The sequence below is a fragment of the Arachis stenosperma genome, chromosome 4 (genome assembly GCF_014773155.1).
Source record: "Arachis stenosperma cultivar V10309 chromosome 4, arast.V10309.gnm1.PFL2, whole genome shotgun sequence".
Classification (NCBI taxonomy): Eukaryota; Viridiplantae; Streptophyta; class Magnoliopsida; order Fabales; family Fabaceae; genus Arachis; species Arachis stenosperma.
This window is the reverse complement of record NC_080380.1, coordinates 50,609,202-50,627,047: the sequence shown is the minus strand read 5'-3', so window position 1 is coordinate 50,627,047 and position 17,846 is coordinate 50,609,202. Positions and strand designations below refer to the sequence as shown.

Genomic DNA, 17,846 nt, shown 5'->3' with positions numbered 1-17,846 from the left:
ACCTTTCTGTAATTTATAAGTATCTATCTAATTCCCTGTTAAGAAAGATAAGTAAAGTGCTGCACGGTTTCTAGTTTAATTTGCTTGATGCTCTGTAATTGGTAGAATCTAGAATCAGATAAAGCTGGCTTATTTCAATGATTTCATTGCTTGTCCTTTGGTTCTACTCAAAGTACTTTACCAACAAAAGTGTTTGGATTAGAAATGCATTTTTTATGTAATACTAAAAGTTACTAATTATTAGTAAATGTTTCGGTACCAAATTAAGCTAATTATTTTTGTTATGCCAAGGTTTTGAAAATTAAATCAATCGTCAAATCGTTTTAATTACTAATTTATTAGTTGATAAGTTTAATCAATTTGATCGTAATTAAATAGAAAAAATTATTTTATAATAAAATAATAAATAAAATATAAATAAATACATTAAAATATAATTATAGTTTAATATAAATTTTAAAATATCATTCAAATTAAAATACTAATAAATTAAAATGTAAAAATTTCATTCAAATACAAATTCAAAAATTAATTAATTTAAATTTATCATCAATCATCAAAATCCGTCATAACTTACTGCAAATTTATAATAAATAATTTATAATCATTATTAATTATATACAATTAAATTGACTCATAAATTTGCAATAAGTAATTTATAATTATTATTAATTATATATAATTAAACTGACTCACAACCTAATTAAGTAATTATGAGCTTATTGGAATTTAAATTTGACTAATTGAATATGTCTACTCAAATTTAGACTCAAATTCGATTAATTAATTCATAAACTCTACTATTCATCTTCCATTAGATAAGATTATCTGGAAGAAAATAAATGAATAAAGGCTTCCAAAGATAAAGAAACAATGCATTTCTCGACTGATATAACAATACGAAATCTCCATGAAAATGAAGTATACCTTGACAAAATCATAATGAATTCATAAAAATGATAAAATGATTGTTTTATGTACAGCAACCTAAATCTAAGTTTTTGTATAGTTGGAAAACAAATGCAAAAATATTCCCTGAAAAAATACTATCCAAGGTTCTTGTTCTTGCATCTGAAAACGGCCATCACCAAAGAAAGTCATATAAATCAATGGTACCAGACATCTAAAGAAATTGTCTCTTGCCAAAATTTCATTTCATATTATAACATATGCAGACAACAAATGTTGTAGGTGATATGAAAACTCTATAATGGTTATTGAACATGCATGTTCTCATAAACACTAATCAACTAATCAACTAATCAATGCTTCAACAACAAGGTTTAGCACCTAACAACTAGTCAATTATCAAAGTTTTAACAATAAACTATAACAATTAATCATGCTTCAAGCAATCAGTACAAAAAATTAATCATTTAATCATGCTTCAAACAATTAGTTTCGATTTTCAACAATTAATCACTTAATAGTTAATAATGCTTTAACCAATCAGCACCAAAGAATTAATCAACACCAACACCAAAGAATTAATCAACAATAATTATTCATGCTTCAAGCAATCAACATCAAGATTTAAAAGTAACAATTAATCATGCTTCAACAATTATTATTACAACAAATTAGATATATACCTAGAATTAGTGAAAGACAGAAAAAAATGCAGAGTTGGCGGCGACAGGGATAGTGGTTGGGGTGGAAAGGTCGAATAAGGCTAGCACCGGCAAGAAGACACTGCGCAACGGCAAGGAGTGGTGGTGGTAGTTGTGATTTCCACGGCTGACTTCCCGACGGAAAGAGCTGTGCGAATCTCCAAGATGGCTCCAGGAACTTCGACGGTGAGTGACTTCCACGGAACTTGCGACGGCGGCAATGGTTGGACGGAGGCGTTCCCACGAGAGCGAGAGGTGAGAGTGGAGGACTGGAGGGTGGAGGCTCGAGAGTGGTGTCTGGGTGAAGAACTAAAGACTGAAGAGTGAAGACTGAAGGCAAGGGTTCTTCTGGATTTGTGGGCAAAACACAACATTTTGGACAAAATTTAAAAAACCGACCGATTCCTGACCAGTTCGACGATTCAATTCTGGTTCTTGAATTTGATAATTTTGTCTTCTGTCCGAACCGTGTTTGTTGACGATTCCGATTCGACCGATTCGATTGGCCAATTCGAACCGATTTTCAGAACATTGATTATAACCGAGTGTGTAGTGTATTCCTATTATAGTATTATATCGGATAAGAAGGGTAAATTACACAATTATAGCTGTAATTACATATATAGAAAACTGTTAGTAACAATTTTATAATAAAATATATAGCGTAATAAAAACATTTCTTACTATTTCTTAAAAAAAAAATAATCAAATAAAATTGTTACTCACTATTTTTATTCAAAAAAAAAATCACAAAATACTCCTCATAAATCATAATTTCTCTTTTTTCCCAATAATCATTGTATTAATGGAATTTAATCCAAACTCCCGTATTTTAGCAAATCACGCATATGTTCCCAATATAAAAAAAAAAGGTTAGACTTGAGTCTTTTGGTAGTATGCTAGGATTTTACTTTGAAAATAATTTTTCACTTTTTAGTACCAAAATTTCTTCCTACGTAACTTTTCAAAGCCATTAATATTTTGTAATAATATAAAGTGCAGGAATTGAATAACAAAAAATGGAAATGAGAAACTCACATACATTTATGATCTAGTTAAGTGTAAATGAGAATTTTAAATGTGTAAATTATGTGAATTAATGAAAGTTCCATGAATCTTTCTCACTAAGCCCTGTATAAGAACGAATATTACTATATATAAAACCTAGATTTGGAATCAAGCCTTGCACATATTGTTACTTCGACAGGATAAATATTGGGGATCGATAAGCCAAAGTTAATTTCATGATTATAGGAGATCGAGGGAGGGGTTGTCGAAAGGAGAATTCGAAAGAAATTCAAATTCAATGTAGTTGCTTATAAATTGACAATTTGGAGAGGAATTGAGATGGTCTCGACAACATGGTGATCGAAAGAGATTCGATTATCAATCTTTTTGACTAACAGAGAGATCAGTTTTTAAGGTTGGTAAACGTGATGTATGAGACAGTTATCAGACATGTATTTGGGCAAAATAGTTATTTTTTAGTCTATTTTCAAATAAATATATGGTAGTACAGGATTGGTGGAGATGCCTATAAATAAAGTGGCAAACGACGAACAAAGAATTAGAATTTTTTTTCACAAACACATTTTCACAATCTCTCATATTCCAGTGACTTTTGATACTTTATCTTGAGTTTATTTTCTGTAGGTTTTCTTCCATTTTTTTTGCATTCTCTTTACAAATTTTGAATTTTATATTTATGCATGTTACTTTCATTTTCATTTTAAAGTTAATTTCTTTCTTTTGTTTTTATTAATTTAATTATTTTCTTTTGAAACCTTCAAGATTCTGTGAATGTCTCTTTATTTTATATTTATATCACTTTAGTTTTCTGGAAAATAATTTCAACTGTAAAGTTATTTTATTTTATATCATTTTTCAAGTCTGCGGATTTTTTCCTTTATCATTGACAAAGTAAAAGACTTTGATACACATAAAACTGGTACCATAAATAGGAGTAGGTTTTGTTCTCAGATATTAGGCTACAAACCATTCAGATTATTTATGATTGATCATTACTTTTAATTGCAAAAAATTTGTAAAACAAATTGGTACACCTAGTCAAACAGTTTTCATTAACTATGTCAAGATTTTTGTTTTTGCAGTGTCATGCAGAAAAGTTTTTATCATTAATGCATGCTATTGTGCAATGATAAAATTATTAACATGGCTGAAGAAACTCTTGGTAGTAATGTATAGTCAAATACACTAATGGTTGTTGCACAAATTTCTACAAATTCAGTGTCACATGTAGAAGGAAGTACCCAAAATTCGGAGAATAGTTCTGGCAAAATGTTGCTTAGTTTAATACAAATTCTGGCGGTAACGGGCACATCCCATGCCCTAGAATTAACTTCCAAAAGTAACTTTATGGGAGCACATCCCTCGCCCTAGAATCAACCGCAAGTAACTTCCGAATGGCTTCCATTTGGCCTTCCTCCTAGTTATGTGCCACCTATAGCAACAATGCCATTAGTTGGGGGGGGGGGGGATATGAGCCTCCAAGTCGATTTGGAAGTGCGCCAGTTGTAGTAAATAACTAACCACCATTTTCTTATCCTGACATGAGTCAAGATTATCAAGTTGGCTCATTATTGAATAGTGCAGGGTTGATGGATGTTATTTGACAATACGTAGATAAAAGCCATCATGATTTGGTAAAATTTGTTGACTCAGCAAATGACTACCATTTTAAATTGTATTAGAACTGACAATAATACTAAGTAAGTATGACCAATTACCTAGGCAAGTCAAATGAATTGTCAAGATTTAATAATGAGGATATCCCACATGACAATCCCAATGAGGAAGTTCATTCTCACGTTGTTCGATGAGGTCAAGATGCTGATGCAGTTTTGAATAAAATTTGAGCTAATCAGCGTGGCGATCAATATCAAATAACAAGAATTGTCGTCAATTAGGGATAAATGTAGATTTTATAAATTGACCATATGTTTGTTTCAGCTTTTCTGGATGTAGTTTAAATGGCTAAAGTGCCAAGGGACATAAATAGACCAAAAACTGTGATAAAATTTCTTGGAAAAGTGAGTGAGTCTACTGTTGAGCACGTTGATAGATATTTAGTCAAATTAGGAAATCTAGCAAACAATGAAGATTTGAAAATATTTTTTTTTCTTTAACAAAAAATGCTTTTACCTGATTTTTGAATTTGAGGCCCAATTCAGTCTTCACATAGGTATAATTGGAAAATTCTTTTCATATTCAATTTTATAGAGGGAAACTGAAGGTAACCTTGTCCAAATGGAAACTATGGGTCAAGGATTTACTATGCGTCGAAAGTTAGTTAAGGTGCATATCACTGATTTAGTTCATTTAGCTGAAAGAGTTAGACAAATTGTGTTGCTTAAAAAAGAAAAATAGGATTTTGAAAAGGAAAGAAAATACAAAAACTATAAACCTTTAGCTCAGAAAGAGAAAGTCTCATATGTCGAAATGGAGTCTTCGAGTAAAGACTCAAAACATGAATGTGTTGAAGTCGATTTGGCTAAATTAAAGAAAGGTCCTCCTTATGTTTGCCCTTCGCTAAAGAAAATTATTAATTTTGATAAATCTAGCCAATTGAAATATAAGAGTGGAAATTGATGAGCGGATAATTTATACGCTTTTTGGCATTGTTTTTAGGTAGTTTTTAGTTTGTTTTAGTTACTTTTTATTATATTTTTATTAGTTTTTATGCAAAAATCACATTTCTGGACTTTACTATGAGTGTGTGTATTTTTCTATAATTTCAGGTATTTTCTGGCTGAAGTTGAGGGACCTGAGCAAAAATCTGATTCAGAGGCTGAGAAAGGACTGCAGATGTTGTTGGATTCTGACCTCCCTACACTCAAACACAATTTTCTAGAGCTACAGAAGTCTAATTGGCACGTTCTCAATTGGGATGAAAAGCTAACATCTTGAGCTTTCCATCAATGTATAATAGTTCATACTTTACTCGATATTTGATAGCCCAAATTGGCGTTAAAACGCCAGCCAGAGACCTTTTTTCTGGTGTAAAATGCGGAATTGGCACCAAAACTGGAGTTAAACGCTCAAACTGGCATTCAAGCTGGCGTTTAACTCTAGAAAAGGCCTATGCACGTGTAAAGCTCAATGCTCAGCCCAAGCACACACCAAGTGGGCCTCGGAAGTGGATTTCTGCAATATCTGCACTTAGTTACTTATTTTCTGTAATCCTTGGTAATTAGTTTAGTATAAATAGCACTTTTTACTATTGTATTCGGGGAGATCTTATGCTTATTTTTCACATTTGGGAGGCTGGTCATTCGGCCATGCCTAGACCTTTTTCTCTTATGTATTTTCCAACGGTGGAGTTTCTACACCTCATAGATTAAGGTGCGGAGCTCTGCTGTTCTTCATAAATTAATGCAAGTATTATTGTTTCTCTTTCAATTCACACTTACTTCTTCTCCAAGATATACTCTCATAGTTAATTCAGTTAAGTCAGAATGAAGGAGTGACCTGTGACAATCACCCACTATCTTCGTTACTCACTTAGCCAAGATTCGCGTGCCTGACAACCACAAGTAGTTTACATGATGTTCAACATAGTCATTGGACGACAACGGAGTATAGTCTCTTGGGTCTCTGATCCACGGATTTTACTTGCCTCTCCTGACAACAGAGCATTCGAATTCGTGAGATTAGAACCTTCGTGGTAGAGGCTAGAACCAATTGGCAGCATTCCCGAGATCCGGAAAGTCTAAGCTTTGTCTATGGTATTCCGAGTAGGATCTGGAACGGGATGACTGTGACAAGCTTCAAACTCATGAATGTTGGGGGCAATGACAATGTGCAAAAGGATAGAGAGATCCTATTCTGACACAAGTGAGAACCGACAGATGATTAGCCGTGCGGTAGCTGTGCCTGGTATTTTTCATCCGAGACGAGAGATCCGACAGTTGATTAGTCATACAGAAACCGTACCTGAACCATTTTCACTGAGAGGACAGATGGTAGCCATTGACAACGGTGATCCACCAACATACAGCTTGCCATGGAAGGGAGCACGCATGATTGGAGGAAGATAATAGGAAAGCAGAGGTTCAGAAGCAACAAAGCATCTCCAAACGCTTATCTGAAATTCCCACCAATGAATTACATAAGTATCTTTATTTTAATTTACGTTTTATTTATCTTTCAATTATCAAAACTCATAACCAATTGAATCTGCTTGACTAAGATTTACAGGATGACCATAGCTTGCTTCAAGCCGGCAATCTCCGTGGGATCGACCCTTACTCGCGTAAGGTTTTATTACTTGCACGATCCAATGCACTTGCTGGTTAGTTGTACCGGAGTTGTGAAAAGTGTGATCACAATTCTGTGCACCAAGTTTTTGGCGCCATTGCCGGGGATTGTTCGAGTTTGGACAACTGACGGTTCATCTTGTTGCTTAGATTAGGTAACCTTCTTTTTTGTTTCAACCTTTATTTTCTTTTCAAAAAGTTTTTTTTTTAAAAAAATATTTCAAACAAATTTTTTTTAATAAAATCATAAAAACAAAAAAAATTCTGTGTTTCTTGTTTGAGTCTTGTGTCAAATTTTAAGTTTGGTGTCAACTGCATTTTTTAATTTAATTTTCTTAAAATTTTCGAAAATTCATGCATAATGTTCTTCATGATCTTCAAGTTGTTCTTGATGATTTTCCTTGTTTAATCTTTAATTTTTCTTGTTTTGTGTCTTTTCTTGTTTTTCTTGTGCATTTTCGAATTGTTAGTGTCCCTAGTACAAAAGTTCTTATGTTTGGTGTCTTGCATGTCTTTCTTTTCCTAAAAATTTTCAAAAATATGTTCTTGATATTCATCATGATCTTTAAAGTGTTCTTGGTGTTCATCTCGATATTCAAAGTGTTCTTGCATGCATTAGTTGTTTTGATCTTAAATTTTTATGTTTTGTTTCATTTTGTTGTTTTTCTCTCTTCTCATTAAAAATTCAAAAAAAAAATCTTTTCCTTATTCTTCTCATAATTTTCGAAATTTTGAGTTGACTTGGTCAAAAATTTTTAAAATTTAGTTGTTTCTTGTTAGTCAAGTCAAATTTTAATTTAAAAACTGTATCTTTTCAAATCTTTTTCAAAATCAATTCTTTTTCATTTTTTATGATTTTCGAATTTCATTCTTAAAATTTTTCAAAATCTTTTTCATTTTTCTTTTAATGTTTTCGAAAATTTTAAAACTAATTTTTCAAAATCTTTTTCTTAATTTTATTTCATATTTTCGAAAATCCTTGCTAACAATTAATGTTTTGATTCAAAAATTTCAAGTTTATTACTTTCTTTTTAAGAAAAGTTCAATCTTTGAATTCTTGAATTATATCTTTTAGTTTCTTGTTAGTCAAGTCATTAACTTTAATTTTAAAAATCAAATCTTTTTAATTTCTTTTTCAATTCTTTTTCAAAATAAATTTCAATCATATCTTTTTAAAATTTTAATTTCAAAATCTTTTTCTAACTTCTTATCTTTTCAAAATTTATTTTCAAATCTTTTTCAACTAATTACTTGACTTGTTTGTTTTAATTTTAAAAATTTTACTATTTCTTATCTTTTTTAAAACCACCTAACTACTTTTTCACTTCTAATTTTCGAAAATCACTAACCACTTTTTCAAAAATCTTTTTAATTAACTAATTGTTTTAGTTTTTAATTTTCTTGTATTTCTTTTTCAAATTTTCGAAACTAACTTAATTAATTAAATAAAAATAAAAATAAAAATATTTTTCTTTTCCCTCTTCTTAAATTCGAATACTCTCTCTCATCTCTTTCTATTTATTTTATTTATTTACTAACATTTCTCTTATACTCATCTAATAATTCGAACCCTCTCCCTTTCTCTGTGGTCGAATTCTTCTTATTCTCTCTCTACATCATTCTTCCATTCTTCTTTTCTTTCGACACACAAAGGAATCTCTATACCGTGACATAGAGGATTCCTCTTCTCTCTTTGTTCTCTTCTTTTTTATATGAGCAGGAACAAGGTTAAAGACATTCTTGTTGAAGCTGATCCTGAACCTGAAAGGACTCTGAAGAGGAAGCTAAGAGAAGCTAAAGCACAACACTCCGGAGAGGACCTTACAGCAAATTTCGAAAAAGAGGCAGACATGGCAGCCGAACCTGAGAACAATGGTGGAGATGCAAGGAAGATGCTTGGTGACTTTACTACACCAACTTCTAACTTTTATGGAAGAAGCATCTCAATTCCTGCAATTGGAGCAAACAACTTTGAGCTTAAGCCTCAATTTGTTTCTCTAATGCAGCAGAATTGCAGGTTTTATGGACTTCCATTGGAAGATCCTCATCAGTTCTTAGCTGAATTCTTGCAAATCTTGACACTGTTAAGACCAATGGGGTTGATCCTGAGGTCTACAGACTTATGCTTTTCCCCTTTGCTGTAAGAGACAGAGTTAGGATATGGTTAGACTCACAACCTAGAGAAAGCTTGAACTCTTGGGAAAAGTTAGTCAATGCTTTCTTGGCCAAATTCTTTCCACCTCAAAAGATGAGCAAGCTTAGAGTGGAAGTTCAAACCTTCAGACAGAAGAAAGGTGAATCCCTCTATGAAGCTTGGGAAAGATACAAGCAATTGATCAGAAGGTGTCCTTCTGACATGCTTTCAGAATGGAGCATCTTATGTATATTCTATGATGGTCTGTCTAAATTGTCCAAGATGTCATTAGACCACTCTGCTGGTAGATCTCTTCATTTGAAGAAAACCCCTGCAAAAGCCCAGGAACTCATTGAGATGGTTGCAAATAACCAGTTCATGTACATTTCTGAAAGAAATCCTGTGAATAATGGGATGACTCAGAAGAAAGGGGTTCTTGAGATTGATACTTTGAATGCCATATTGGCTCAGAACAAAATATTGACTCAGTAAGTCAATATAATTTCTCAGAATCTGACTGGATTACAAGTTTTATCCGGTAGTACTAAAGAAGCCTCCTCTGAAGGAGAAGCTTATGACCCTGAGAATCTTACAATGGAAGAGGTAAATTACATGGGAGAATCCTATGGAAACACCTATAATCCTTCATGGAGAAATCATCCAAATTTCTTATGGAAGGATCAACAGAAGCCTCAACAAGGCTTCAATAATAATAATGGTGGGAGAAATAGGTTTGGCAATGGCAAACCCTTTCCATCATCTTCTCAGCAACAGACAGAGAATTTTGAGTAGAGTTTCTCTGGCTTAGCAACCATAGTCTCTGATCTATCTAAGACCACTCTCAGTTTCATGACTGAAACAAGGTCCTCCATCAGAAATTTGGAGGCACAAGTGGGTCAGCTGAGTAAAAGAGTTACTAAAATCCCTTATAGTACACTCCCAAGCAATATAGAAGAAAATCCAAAGAGAGAGTGCAAGGCCATCAATATATCCAAAGTGGCCGAACCTATAGAGGAGGAAGAGGCAGTGATTTCCAGTGAGGAAGACCTCAATGGATGTCCACTAACCACTAAGGAGTTCCCTAATGAGGAACCAAAGGAATCTGAGGCTCATACAGAGACCATAGAGATTCCACTGAACTTACTATTGCCATTCATGAGCTCTGATGAGTATTCTTCCTCTGAAGAGGATGAAGATATTACTGAAGAGCAAGTTGCTCGGTATCTATGAGAAATCATGAAGCTGAATGCCAAGTTATTTGGTAATGAGACATGGGAGGATGAACCTCCATTGCTCATCAATGAACTGAATGCCTTGGTTCAGCAGAAATTACCTCAGAAGAAATCGGATCCCGGAAGGTTCTTAATACCTTGTACCATAGGCACTATGACCTTTGAGAGGGCTCTGTGTGACCTGGGGTTAGGTATAAACCTCATACCATTCTCTGTAATGGAGAAACTAGGGATCTTTGAGGTACAAGCTGCAAGAATCTCACTAGAGATGGCAGACAAATCAATGAAACAGGCTTATGGACTTGTAGAGGATGTCTTGATGAAGGTTGAAGGCCTTTACATCCCTGCTGACTTTATAATCCTAGACATTGGGAAGGATGAGGATGAATCCATCATCTTTGGAAGACCTTTCCTAGCTACAACAAGTGCTGTGATTGATGTGGACAGAGAGTTAGTTCTTCAATTGAATGAGGACTACCTTGTGTTTCAGGCTCAATGATCTTCTTCTGTAAACATAGAAAAGAAGCATGAAAAGCTTCATCTAATTTTCTCCATACAGAGTCAAGCAGAGTCCCCACATTCAAACTCTAAGTTTGGTGTTGGGAAGCCACAATCATGCTCTGAGTATCTGTGAAGCTCTGTAAGAGTTTACTGTCAAGCTATTGACATTAAAGAAGCGCTTATTGGGAGGCAACCCAATCTTATTTATCTATGTTATTTACTTTTTCATTTCATTTTCCATTGTTAGTTTATGTTTTCTTTAGGTTGATGATCATATGGAGTCACAAAAACAACTACAGAATTAAAGCGGAATAAATAACAACATCAAGAATAGCACACCCTGGAGGACAGGGTTAGTGGCGTTTAACGCCAGTAAGGATAGCAGAATGGGCGTTTAACGCCCAGTCTGGCAGCATTCTGAGCGTTTAACGCCCAGTCTGGCAGCATTATGGGTGTTAAACGCCAGAATTAGCAGACAGACTGGCGTTTAACGCCAGAAAAGGGTGTCTGGCTGGCGTTACACGCCAGAAAAGGGCATCAGCCTGGTGTTTAATGCCAGGAAAGGTAGCAGACTGGCGTTTAAATCCCACATAGGGCTGTCCAAGGGTGTTTAAATGCCAGAAAGGTGCATGGACCAAAATTCCTTGAAACCTCAGGATCTATGGACCCCACAAGATCCCCACCTACCCTAACTCACTCTCTCTCCTATTCACACCTTTCCATAACACTCTTCCCCAAACACCATTCACCTATCAAGTTCTACCCTCTTCCCCATAATCTCTTCACTACTCACATCCATCCACTATTCCCCAAAAACCCATCATAAAACCCCACATACCTCACCATTCAAATTCAAAACATTTTCCTCCCAAACCCAACCCCTTCTTACACGAATTCCCCCTCTCTCTCTCTTACCCTATAAATATCCTTCCTTACCACCTTCAAATTCACACATCATAAACACTTAAACCCCCATTGGCCGAATTCAAAACACCCCTCTATCTCCTCCATTTCTTCTTCTTCTCCTCATTTTTTTCTTCTTTTGCTCAAGGACGAGCAAACCTTTTAAGTTTGGTGTGGGGCAAAGCTCTGCTTTTTGTTTTTCCATAACCATTAATGACACCTAAGGCCGGAGAAACCTCTAGAAAGAGGAAAGGAAAGGCAGTTGCTTCCACCTTCGAGTCATGGGAGATGGAGAGATTCATCTCAAAGTTCCATCAAGACCACTTCTATGAAGTTGTGGCCATGAAAAGGGTGATCCCCGAGGTTCCCTTCATGCTTCAAAAGAGTGAATATCCGGAGATGCGACGTGAGGTTTGGAGAAGAGGTTGGGAAGCTCTCACTAACCCCATCCAACAAGTCGGAATCTTAATGGTTTAAGAGTTCTATGCTAATGCATGGATCACTAAGAACCATGATCAAAGTGTGAACCCAAACCCAAAGAATTGGCTCACAATGGTTCGGGGAAAATACTTGGATTTCAATCCGGAAACCATGAGATTGGCATTCAACTTGACAATGATGCAAGGAGATCCTCATCCTTTCACTAGAAGGGTCAACTTTGATCAAAGGTTGGATCAAGTCCTCACAGACATTGGTGTGGAAGGAGCACAATGGAAGAGAGACTCAAAAGGTAAGCCGGTTCAATTGAGAAGGCTTGACCTCAAACCCGTGGCTAGAGGATGGTTGGAGTTCATTTAACGCTCTATCATTCCTACTAGCAATCGGTCCGAAGTAACTGTGGATTGGGCTATTATGATCCATAGTATCATGATTGGAGAGGAAGTGGAATTTCATGAGATCATACCTCTAGAACTATACAAGGTGGCTGATAAGCCCTCCACTTTGGCAAGGTTAGCCTTTCCTCATCTCATCTGTCACCTATGCAATTCAGCCAGAATTGTCATAGAGGAAGACTTCCTCACTGAAGAGGACAAGCCCATCACTAAAAAAAGGATGGAGCAAACAAGAGAGCCCGCTCATGGACTTCAACAAGAGCATAAGGAAATTCTTCATCAAGAAATCCCTAAGATGCCTCAAGGGATACACTTTCCTCCACAAAGCTATTGGGAGCAACTCAACACCTCTTTTAGGAGATTTGAGTTCCAACATGGAGCAACTAAGGATGGAGCAAAGAGCCATGAGGGAAGAGCAACAAAGGTAAGGAAGAGATATCGAGGAGCTCAAGTACTCCATATGATCTTCAAGAGGAAGAACTAGCCACCGTCACTAAGGTGGACCCATTCTTTAATTCCCTTGTTCTTATTTTTCTATTTTTTGTTTTCTATGTTTTATGTTTTGTCTTTGTTTTTGTCTTTATGACATGATCATTAGTGTTTAGAGTCTATGTCTTAAAGCTATGAATGATTCCATGAATCTCGCACCTTTCTTAAATGAAAAATGTTTTTATTTGCAAAAGAACAAGAAGTGCATGAATTTCAAAATTTATCTTGAAATTAGTTTAATTATTTTGATGTGGTGTGACGAACGGACTTTTGTGTGGTCTAAAATTCACAAATAAAAGCTCGTTGAAGGTATAGCTTCTAAACAAACTAAAATCCTTTCGTACAAAAGATTGTTTGTCACAAGTACAAACCCCTAATAAATAATAACCGTAGTATTTAAACCTCGGGTGGTCTCTCAAAGAATTGCAGGGAAGTATGCTTATAATTGGTTATGAAAAAGTGTGTTTTGGGGTTTTTTAAGATAAGAAGCAAGAATAGTAAATGGTAATAAAAATCAAATGACTGGAAAAGCTCTTGGCAAGGTTTGAGAACTGGAAATCCTATCCTAGTTATCCTTATCGATTGTAATGAGAACTGTTCATTGCTCCCACTTAGTTAACCCTTAACGAATGAAGGAAAGTCAAGTGCACTAATCAATTTGATTCCTCAAGTCCTAGTCAACTCCTAAGGAAAGACTAGCTTTAGTGGAATCCAAATCAATCAGCAACTTCCAGTTATCAATCAACAAAGGAGTTTGATAACTCAAGTGTTACCAAATACTCAACCAAGCCAAGAACATAGAATCCTAATCTAATAACCTTCTAAGCATTTTCTCAAGTACTTGAAGTTGGAGGGCATAACATAAAAACATAGAAGAGTAATCAATAAGAGTAGAAGAGAAATCCTAAATCCTAAAACCTAGAGAGAGGAGAGAGCTGATAAACCCCATTTTTAGGGTTTATCTTGTATTGAATTTAGAGTATTTTGATAACCTTTTCTCACATTTAACCTATGAATTGGCATGGTTTTGTAATCTCTCCCGTATTTGTGCTTAAGTACAAAAACATGCTTTTTAAGCCTTATTTTGATGAATTCTAGTTCCTCTTTGATTCCATAAGATGCCTTGATGTGTTTGCTAGTAATCTCAGGTTGAATCAGGCTAGTCATGGATCAAGGGAGCAAGAAAGAAAGCATGCAAGTGGAGAGAAGCACAAAAAGCCAAAGAAATTGATCTCGACCATGCACGCGCACGCGCACAAGGCGCTCGCGCGCACAAGGCGCTCGCGCGCATATTGCAGAATTGGCCAGGGACGCGCACGCGTACCGTGCGCGCACGCGTCGATGACAGCACATGACTTCATTAATGCAACACGTGCCTGGCGATTTGAGAGGGTTTCTGAACCCATTTTGGCGCCAATTGCTAGGAGAAAGGAATAAAAGGATGAAGGATTAAGGGGAAGGCATGGAGGAATGAATGAATCTAAGTCTAGCATAGAATATACTTGGGATTAGTTAGTTTCTAGGGAGAGAAGCTCTCACTTCTCTCTAGAATTAGGATTAGGATTAGGTTTAGTTCTTAGATCTAGGTTTTAATTCATGTTCTCTTCTACTTCTATCTCTCAATTCTTTGTTGCTACATTCATCTTCTTTCATTTCTTGGTTGTAATTTCCTTTATGTTGTTCTTATGTTTTGTTGTAGATCTACTATTGTTCCTTCCATTTTCTTTCAATTCAATAAGAGGTAATTCATAATAATTGTTCTTTATTGCTTTTCTATTGTTTATCTCTTGCTTTTGTAGTTAGATCTCTCTTTAATTCTTGTAATTTATGTTGTTTACTTTTATTGCCTTTTATGTGTTTGTTGAAATGCCTCTTCTAGATATAGTATAGATTCTGTTCCTCTTGGCCTAGGGAGAGTAATTAATGACACTTGAGTTATCTAACTCCTTTGTTGATTGATAATTAGAAGTTGCTAATTGGTGTGGAGTGCACAAAAGCTAGTCTTTCCTTGGGAGTTGGCTAGGACTTGTGGCTCAAGTCAATTCATCCACTTGACTTTCCTTTATTTAGTAAGGGTTAACTAAGTGGTAGCAATGAACAATTCTCATCACAATTAAGAAGGATAACTAGGATAGGACTTCTAATTTTTATACCTTGCCAAGAGCCTTTATTAGTTGTTAGCTTATTTTCATTGCCATTTACTTTCATGCCTCTTATCAAAACCCCCAAAATAACTCATAACTAATAACAAGACACTTTATTGCATTTCCTAGGGAGAACGACCCGAGGTTCAATACTTCGATTTATTAATTTTAGGGGTTTGTACTTGTGACAAACAAATTTTTGTATGAGAGGATTATTGTTGGTTTAGAGACTATACTTCAACGAGAATTCATTAGTGAATTCTAAACCATCAAAAATTCATTCATCAAAATGGCGCCGTTGCCGGGGAGTTGCAATGGTGTTATGTTATTGGTTATTGTATATATGTGAATAGTGTGAATATATTTGCTTTTGTTAGCTCTTACTAGTTTTAGGATTTAATTTTCTTGCTTCTTATTTGATTTTGTTTTTATTTTCCTCTTGCTATCATGAATTCTCACCTTGGCTATGAGTTTGGTTATCAACATGTTGTAGGAAATGAGGACTATAATGAAGATGTGCATCAAGAATGGGACAATCAAAGGTGGGAGGAACCATATGCATATGATCAATCCTCATGGCAACAACCTCCACCGATGCACTATGAAGAAGAGCCATTCTATGATGCATATCAGTCCAATGGCTATGGTGAATCACCTTGTGACTTTCAAGAACCACCACCATATGCCTATGAACCATATCCTCAACATAACTCTCAACCATACTCACAAGCCTATTTTCACCAAACACTTCCATATGAACCCAATCCATATTCACCACACCATCCAACTTTTGAACCATATGAGCCATACATGGAACTACAATTCCAAGATCACTACTACCAAGAACCACCTCGATGCACACCACCTCCACAAATTCACCAAGAAGAACCATCGTCCTATCATAAAACATCCTCCCAAAATAATGAACCCTCCTACTCACCCCAAACCCCAATAGACGATCCTCTCACTTTGTTACTCCAAGGACAAGAAGCCATGAAGCGGGATACACTTGAGTTTGTGACCAATTTAACCAAGGTGGTGCACATTTTAGCCCACCAATGTTTGAATACTCAAGGTACTTCCATGACGACATGTGAAAAGTCAAAAGAAGAGCAAGGTATGAAGGAAAGATCGGGCAATCCGGTAGAGAAGGAGAAGCCAAGTTTTACGTTGGAACAATTGGAGGAGCCAATGATCATTGAAGAAAAGGAAGAAGTGGTTGAAGATTTGGGAGATGTTGAAAGTCCATGGGAATGTAGCATCATGGAGAACTCTTCCAAGAAGCTTGATATTGATGTTGAGGAGGGTGCGCAACCTCCAAGACATACCATCGTTGGAGATTTGGAAGAAGCTTATCAAGAGATGGATTCAATCATGGATGTATTTCTCTCTACAATGGAATCCTCTTCCCTCAGACATGAAGTTAAAATTATAAAAGAGTGTGCACAACCTCCCAAAGAAAACGGAAATGGCATGGTGTATATTGAAATTGAAGACTATGAAGAGGTTGATCAAGAGATGGATTCATTCATCAATGAATTCCTAGCCAAAATTGAATCACCTCCCATTGGACAAGATGAAGTTCTTGAAGACAACACCAAGCCAAGTGAAAAAGGGGATAAGGTTGAAACTGAAGAAGTTTGTGAAGAGGTGGAAACAACCAAAGAAGAGCCTAAAGAAGTAGACCTTGCATTGTCTAAGTGTGGGGAGGTCTCCCTCCCTAAGTCAATATTCAAGTGGGTAAAACTCTCACCCCTAAGCTTTACTTTCTCACTTGAATATGGTTTAATTGAAAATGATGGTCAACTTAGAGCTCTTTGTGGAATTAAGAATAGGAAAGAATTGTGTAGTGGTTGGAATTTCGGTGTAAAAATTGTAAAGGCCAAGACTCTAAAGTGTAGGAATAAGGATGGTACGGAAATCACCATATATGGGCTTAGAAGGAAGCATTGGTGGAATAAAGAGGATTCTATGTGCCAATCACCCTTATGTCAACCACCCGTACGAAAAAATCATGAAACTCAACTAACGGATGGGTGTGAAGATAAGATATGGGATCCCGGTTCGCTATGTGAAGACCAACTATGGGAACTCATCTTGGGTAGAACTTTGCCCAAGGTTGATGAAAATAGTTGGAAATTCTGTCAACCAATTGAGAAGCATGGATCCTTGGAGATTCAAGGATGAGTACAAACATAAGCCACCATGACAATAAGCACCTCAAAATGTCCAACTTAAGGACTTAAACTAAAAGTGCTTGGTGGGAGACACCCCACCATGGTAAACTCTTTCCACTCTCTTTTAAATTTGCTTAATAAGTGATTTGAGTTACCATTGTAGGTAGATGTTTCACATAAATTTGTTTGTACAACTTAATTGTTAGCTTAGTCACATGTATGTTGTGTTTAGTAGTAGATGATAATATCATATTGCATTTTTGTGAATTGCACTTTTGTGTTTTGTAGTAGATGCATAAGGAGTTGTGAACAGTAGGGGGAGCACACTTAAACATAAGTTTCTTAAAAAAAAAAAAGGGGGTGGACGCGCGCGCACAATGTACGCGCACGCGTCCCTGTGCGGATGTATCATCACCCACATTCCAGAGAGTTGGGCTTCTCTTGGGCAACCATTATGCCATGAGCCCAACCTGACCCACGCTGCCGCGCACTACGTGCGTGCGCGCAGATTATGAGAACATGGAAGTTCACACGGACGCGCACCTGC

General features: G+C 35.8%; 1 non-coding gene across 1 annotated transcript; it reads right to left on the bottom strand.

The window, feature by feature from the left end:
* Positions 1-9,140: 9,140 nt before the first annotated feature.
* On the bottom strand, positions 9,141-9,248 carry LOC130977911 (small nucleolar RNA R71). The gene has a single exon (XR_009085582.1). It is a non-coding gene; the product is annotated as a small nucleolar RNA R71 (small nucleolar RNA).
* Between the last annotated feature and the right edge of the window lie 8,598 nt (positions 9,249-17,846).